The sequence below is a fragment of the Triticum urartu genome, chromosome 5 (assembly GCF_003073215.2).
Source record: "Triticum urartu cultivar G1812 chromosome 5, Tu2.1, whole genome shotgun sequence".
Taxonomy (NCBI): Eukaryota; Viridiplantae; Streptophyta; class Magnoliopsida; order Poales; family Poaceae; genus Triticum; species Triticum urartu.
In genome coordinates this window covers 128,962,041-128,969,731 of record NC_053026.1, presented here as the reverse complement: position 1 = coordinate 128,969,731, position 7,691 = coordinate 128,962,041, and positions in this window count along the sequence as shown.

Here is a 7,691-nt window from a genome sequence, read left to right as displayed (position 1 = left end):
CCCTTTGGGTGTTGGTCACATATCGATGTGAACTATGGGTGTTAATCACATGGTGATGTGAACTATTGGTATTAAATCACATGGCAATGTGAACTAGATTATTGACTCTAGTGCAAGTGGGAGACTGAAGGAAATATGCCCTAGAGGCAATAATAAAGTTATTATTTATTTCCTTATATCATGATAAATGTTTATTATTCATGCTAGTATTGTATTAACCGGAAACATAATACATGTGTGAATACATAGACAAACAAAGTGTCACTAGTATGCCTCTACTTGACTAGCTCGTTGATCAAAGATGGTTATGTTTTCTAACCATAGACATGAGTTGTCATTTGATTAACGGGATCACATCATTAGGAGAATGATGTGATTGACTTGACCCATTCCATTAGCTTAGCACTTGATCGTTTAGTTTGTTGCTATTGCTTTCTTCATGACTTATACATGTTCCTATGACTATGAGATTATGCAACTCCTGTTTACCGGAGGAACACTTTGTGTGCTACCAAATGTCAAAACGTAACTGGGTGATTATAAAGGTGCTCTACAGGTGTCTCCAAAGGTACATGTTGGGTTTGCGTATTTCGAGATTAGGATTTGTCACTCCGATTGTCGGAGAGGTATCTCTGGGCCCTCTCGGTAATGCACATCACTTAAGCCTTACAAGCAATGCAACTAATAAGTTAGTTGCAAGATGATGTATTACAGAACGAGTAAAGAGACTTGCCGGTAACGAGATTGAACTAGGTATTGAGATACCGACGATTGAATCTCGGGCAAGTAACATAGCGATGACAAAGGGAACAAACGTATGTTGTTATGCGGTCTGACCGATAAAGATCTTCGTAGAATATGTAGGAGCCAATATGAGAATCTAGGTTCCGCTATTGGTTATTGACTGGAGACGTGTCTCGGTCATGTCTACATTGTTCTCGAACCCGTAGGGTCCGCACGCTTAACGTTATGATGACAGTTTCATTATGAGTTTATATATTTTGATGTACCGAAGGTTGTTCGGAGTCCCGGATGTGATCACGGACTTGACGAGGAGTCTCAAAATGGTCGAGACATAAAGATCGATATATTGGACGACTATATTTGGACACCGGAAAGGTTCCGGGTGAGATTGGGACAATACCGGATCACCGGGAGGTTATCGGAACCCCCCGGGAGGTATATGGGCCTTATTGGGCCTTAGTGGAAAGGAGGGGAAAGGAGCAAGGGAGGGGGCACCCCGCCAAGCCCAATCCGAATTGGCAGGGGGGCCGCCCCTCTTTCCTTCCTCCCTCCTTCCTCTTCCTTCCCTCTCCTACTCCTAATAGGAAAAAGGGGAGTCCTACTCCCGATGGGAGTTGGACTCCCCCCTAGGGCGCGCCACCCTCCTTGGCCGGTCCCCTCCTCCACTCCTTTATATACGGGGGCAGGGGGGCACCCCACAGACACAACAATTGATTTTGATCTCTTAGCCGTGTGCGGTTCCCCCCTCCACCATAGTCCTCGATAATATTGTAGCGGTGCTTAGGCGAAGTCCTGCGACGGTAAAACATCAAGATCGTCACCACGCCATCGTGCTGACGGAACTCATCCCCGACACTTTGCTGGATCGGAGTCCGGGGATCGTCATCGAGCTGAACGTGTGCTAGAACTCGGAGGTGTCATAGTTTCGGTGCTTGATCGGTCGGGCCGTGAAGACGTACGACTACATCAACCGCGTTGTGCTAACGCTTCCACTTCCGGTCTACGGGGGTACGTAGACAACACTCTCCCCTTTCGTTGCTATGCATCACCATGATCTTGCGTGTGCGTAGGAATTTTTTTGAAATTACTACGTTCCCCAACAGAATTATATATAGGAAGTCTAGTTTCGGCCATCGGAAAAGTTTCGGGGGTCACCGGTATTGTACCGGGACCACCGGAAGGGTCCCGGGGGTCCACCGGGTGGGCCCACCTATCCCGGAGAGCCCCATGGGCTGAATTGGGGAAGGGAACCAGCCCCTGGTGGGCTGGTGCGCCCCCCTTGGGCCTCCCCCTGCGCCTAGGGTTGGAAACCCTAGGGATGGGGGGCGCCCCACTTGGCTTGGGGGGCAAGCCACCCCCCTTGGCCGCCGCCCCCCTTGAGATCCAATCTCTAGGGCCGGCGCCCCCCTAGGGGCCCTATATATAGTGGGGGGGAGGGAGGGCAGCCGGACCAAGCCCCTGGCGCCTCCCTCTCCCTCCCGTGACACCTCTCCCTCTCGCTGAGCTTGGCGAATCCCTGCCGAGATCACCGTTGCTTCCACCACCACGCCGTCGTGCTGCTGGATCTCCATCAACCTCTCCTTCCCCCTTGCTGGATCAAGAAGGAGGAGACGTCTTCCCAACTGTATGTGTGTTGAACGTGAAGGTGCCGTCCGTTCGGCGCTCAGTCATCGGTGATTTGGATCACAACAAGTACGACTCCATCAACCCCGTTCTCTTGAACGCTTCCGCTCGCGATCTACAAGGGTATGTAGATGCACTTCCCTTTGCCTCTTTGCTAGATAACTCCATAGATTGATCTTGGTGATGCGTAGAAAATTTTAAATTCTGCTACGTTTCCCAACAGTGGTATCAGAGCCAGGTCTATGTGTAGTTTCTATGCACGAGTAGAACACAAAGCAGTTGTGGGCGTCGATATTGTCAATTTACTTGTCGTTACTAGTATTATCTTGATTTGGCGGCATCGTGGGATGAAGCGGCCCGGATCGACGTTACACGTACGCTTACGTGAGACCGGTTCCACCGACTGACATGCACTAGTTGCATAAGGTGGCTAGCGGGTGTCTGTCTCTCCCACTTTAGTCGGATCGGATTCAATGAAAAGGATCCTTATGAAGGGTAAATAGAAATTGGCATATCACGTTGTGGTTTTGGCGTAGGTAAGAAACGTTCGTGCTAGAAACCTATAGCAGCCACGTAAAAACTTGCAACAACAATTAGAGGACGTCTAACTTGTTTTTGCAGCATGTGCCATGTGATGTGATATGGCCAAAAGGATGTGATGAATGATGTATGTGATGTATGAGATTGATCATGTTCTTGTAATAGGAATCACGACTTGCATGTCGATGAGTATGACAACCGGCAGGAGCCATAGGAGTTGTCTTAATTTATTTATGACTTGCGTGTCAACATAAACGTCATGTAATTACTTTACTTTATTGCTAAACCGTTAGCCATAGTAGTAGAAGTAATAGATGACGAGACAACTTCATGAAGACACGATGATGGAGATCATGGTGTCATGCCGGTGACGATGATCATGGCGCCCCGAAGATGGAGATCAAAAGGAGCAAATGATATTGGCCATATCATGTCACTATTTGATTGCATGTGATGTTTATCATGTTTTTGCATCTTATTTGCTTAGAACGACGGTAGCTTAAATAAGATGATCCCTCACATAATTTCAAGAAAGTGTTCCCCCTAACTGTGCACCGCTGTGAAGGTTCGTTGTTTCGAAGCACCACGTGATGATCGGGTGTGATAGATTCTAAGATTCGAATACAACGGGTGTAAGCCAGATTTACACACGCAATACACTTAGGTTGACTTGACGAGCCTAGCATGTACAGACATGGCCTCGGAACACGGAATACCGAAAGGTCGAACATGGGTCGTATGGAAGATACGATCAACATGGAGATGTTCACCGATGATGACTTGTCCGTCTCACGTGATGATCGGACACGGTCTAGTTGAGTCGGATCATGTTTCACTTAGATGACTAAGGGGATGTCTATCTGAGTGGGAGTTCATTGAATAATTTGATTAGATGAACTTAATTATCATGAACTTAGTCTAAAATCTTTACAATATGTCTTGTAGATCAAATGGCCCACGCTAATGGTGCCCTCAACTTCAACGCGTTCCTAGAGAAAACCAAGCTGAAAGATGATGGCAACAACTATACGGACTGGGTCCGGAACCTGAGGATCATCCTCATAGCTGCCAAGAAAGATTATGTCCTAGAAGCACTGCTAGGTGACGCTCCCATCCCAGAGAACCAAGACGTTATGAACGCTTGGCAGCAGCGTGCTGATGATTACTCCCTCGTTCAGTGCGGCATGCTTTACAGCTTATAACCGGGGCTCCAAAAGCGTTTTGAGCAACACAAAGCATATGAGATGTTCGAAGAGCTGAAAATGGTCCAAGCTCATGCCCGGGTCGAGAGATATGAAGTCTCCGACAAGTTCTTCAGTTGTAAGATGGAGGAAAATAGTTCTGTTAGTGAGCACATACTCAAAATGTTTGGGTTGCACAACCGCTTGACTCAGCTGGGAGTTAATCTCCCGGATGACGCGGTCATTGACAGAATCCTTCAGTCGCTTCCACCGAGCTACAAGAGCTTTGTGTTGAACTTCAATATGCAGGGGATGGAAAAGACCATTCCTGAGGTATATTCAATGCTGAAATCAGCGAAGGTGGAGATAAAAAAGGAACATCAAGTGTTGATGGTGAATAAAACCACTAAGTTTAAGAAAGGCAAGGATAAGAAGAACTTCAAGAAGGACGGCAAGGGGGTTGCCGCGCCCGGTAAGCAAGCTGCCGGGAAGAAGCCAAAGAATGGACCCAAGCCCGAGACTGAGTGTTTTTATTGCAAGGGAAGTGGTCACTGGAAGCGGAACTGCCCCAAATGCTTAGCGGACAAGAAGGCCGACAACACTAAAGGTATATGTGATATACATGTAATTGATGTGTACCTTACCAGTACTCGTAGTAGCTCCTGGGTATTTGATACCGGTGCGGTTGCTCACATTTATAACTCAAAGCAGGAGCTGCGGAATAAGCGGAGACTGGCGAAGGACGAGGTGACGATGCGCGTCGGGAATGGTTCCAAGGTCGATGTGATCGCCGTCGGCACGCTACCTCTACATTTACCTACGGGGTTAGTTTTAAACCTCAATAATTGTTATTTAGTGCCAGCTTTGAGCATGAACATTGTATCAGGATCTCGTTTAATTTGAGATGGCTACTCATTTAAATCCGAGAATAATGGTTGTTCTATTTATATGAGAGATATGTTTTATGGTCATGCCCCGCTGGTGAATGGTTTATTCTTAATGAATCTCAAGCTTAATGTTACACATATTCATAGTGTGAATACCAAAATATGTAAGGTTGATAATGATAGTCCCACATACTTGTGGCACTGCCGCCTTGGTCACATAGGTGTCAAACGCATGAAGAAGCTCCATGCAGATGGACTTTTGGAGTCTCTTGATTACAAATCATTTGACACGTGAGAACCATGCCTCATGGGTAAAATGACCAAGAATCCGTTCTCAGGAACAATGGAGCGAGCAACCAGCTTCTTGGAAATCATACATACTGATGTGTGCGGTCCAATGAGTGTTGAGGCTCGTGGTGGCTATCGTTATGTTCTCACCCTCACTGATGACTTGAGTAGATATGGGTATGTCTACTTAATGAAACACAAGTCTAAGACCTTTGAAAAGTTCAAGGAATTTCATAGTGAGGTTGAGAATCAACGTGACAGGAAAATCAAGTTCTTGCGATCAGATCGTGGGGGAGAATACTTGAGTCACGAATTTGGCACACACTTAAGGAAATGTGGAATAGTTTCACAACTCAAGCCGCCTGGAACACCTCAGCGTAATGGTGTGTCCGAATGTCGTAATCGCACTCTATTGGATATGGTGCGATCTATGATGTCTCTTACCGATCTACCGCTATCATTTTGGGGCTATGCTTTAGAGACTGCCACATTCACTTTAAATAGGGCTCCGTCGAAATCCGTTGAGACGACACCGTATGAATTATGGTTTGGGAAGAAACCTAAGTTGTCGTTTCTAAAAGTTTGGTGATGCGATGCTTATGTCAAGAAACTTCAACCTGAAAAGCTCGAACCCAAGTCGGAAAAATGCGTCTTCATAGGATACCCTAAAGAAACTATTGGGTATACCTTCTACCTCAGATCCGAAGGCAAGATCTTTGTTGCCAAGAATGGATCCTTTCTAGAGAAAGAGTTTCTCTCGAAAGAAGTAACTGGGAGGAAAGTAGAACTTGATGAAGTATTACCTCTTGAATCGGAAAGTGGCGCAACTCAGGAAAATGTTCCTGAGGTGCCTGCACCGACTAGAGAGGAAGTTAATGATGATGATCATGAAACTTCAGATCAAGTTGCTACTGAACTTCGTAGGTCCACAAAGACACGTTCTGCACCAGAGTGGTACAGCAACCCTGTCTTGGAAATCATGTTGTTAGACAATGGTGAACCTTCGAACAATGAGGAAGCGATGGCGGGCCCAGATTCCGACAAATGGCTGGAAGCCATGAAATCCGAGATAGGATCCATGTATGAAAACGAAGTATGGACTTTGACTGACTTGTCCGATGATCGGCGAGCCATAGAAAATAAATGGATCTTTAAAAAGAAGACAGACGCAGATGGTAATGTGACCATCTACAAGGCTCGACTCGTCGCTAAGGGTTATCGACAAGTTCAAGGGGTTGACTACGACGAGACCTTCTCACCCGTAGCGAAGCTGAAGTCCGTCCAAATCATGTTAGCAATTGCCGCATTCTATGATTATGAGATATGGCAAATGGACGTCAAAACGGAATTCCTTAACGACTTTCTTAAGGAAGAATTGTATATGATGCAGCCAGAAGGTTTTGTCGATCCTAAGAATGCTAACAAGGTGTGCAAGCTCCAACGCTCAATCTATGGGCTAGTGCAAGCATCTCGGAGTTGGAACATTCGATTTGATGAGATGATCAAAGCGTTTGGGTTTACACAGACTTATGGAGAAGCCTGTGTTTACAAGAAAGTGAGTGGGAGCTCCGTAGCATTTCTCATATTATATGTGGATGACATACTATTGATGGGAAATGATATAGAATTCTTGGAAAGCATAAAGGGCTACTTGAACAAGTGTTTTTCAATGAAGGACCTTGGAGAAGCTGCTTATATATTAGGCATCAAAATCTATAGAGATAGATCGAGACGCCTCATTGGTCTTTCACAAAGTACGTACCTTGACAAGATATTGAAGAAGTTCAATATGGATCAGTCCAAGAAGGGGTTCTTGCCTGTATTGCAAGGTATGCAATTGAGCACGGCTCAATGCCCAACCACGGCAGAAGATAGAGAAAAGATGAGTATCGTCCCCTATGCCTCGGCCATATGGTCTATTATGTATGCCATGTTGTTTACCAGACCTAATGTAAACCTTGCCGTATGTTTGGTAGGAAGGTACCAAAGTAATCCCGGCATGGAACACTGGACAGCGGTCAAGAATATCCTGAAGTACCTAAAGAGGACTAAGGATATGTTTCTCATTTATGGAGGTGACAAAGAGCTCGTTGTAAAGGGTTACGTCGATGCTAGCTTCGACACAGATCTGGATGACTCTAAGTCACAAACCGGATACGTGTATATTTTGAATGGTGGGGCAGTAAGTTGGTGCAGTTGCAAGCAAAGCGTTGTGGCGGGATCTACATGTGAAGCGGAGTACATGGCAGCCTCGGAGGCAGCACAAGAAGCAATCTGGGTGAAGGAGTTCATTACCGACCTAGGAGTCATTCCCAATGCGTCGGGCCCGATGACTCTCTTCTGTGACAACACTGGAGCTATTGCCCTTGCGAAGGAGCCCAGGTTTCACATGAAGACCAGACATATCAAGCGTCGCTTCAACTCCATT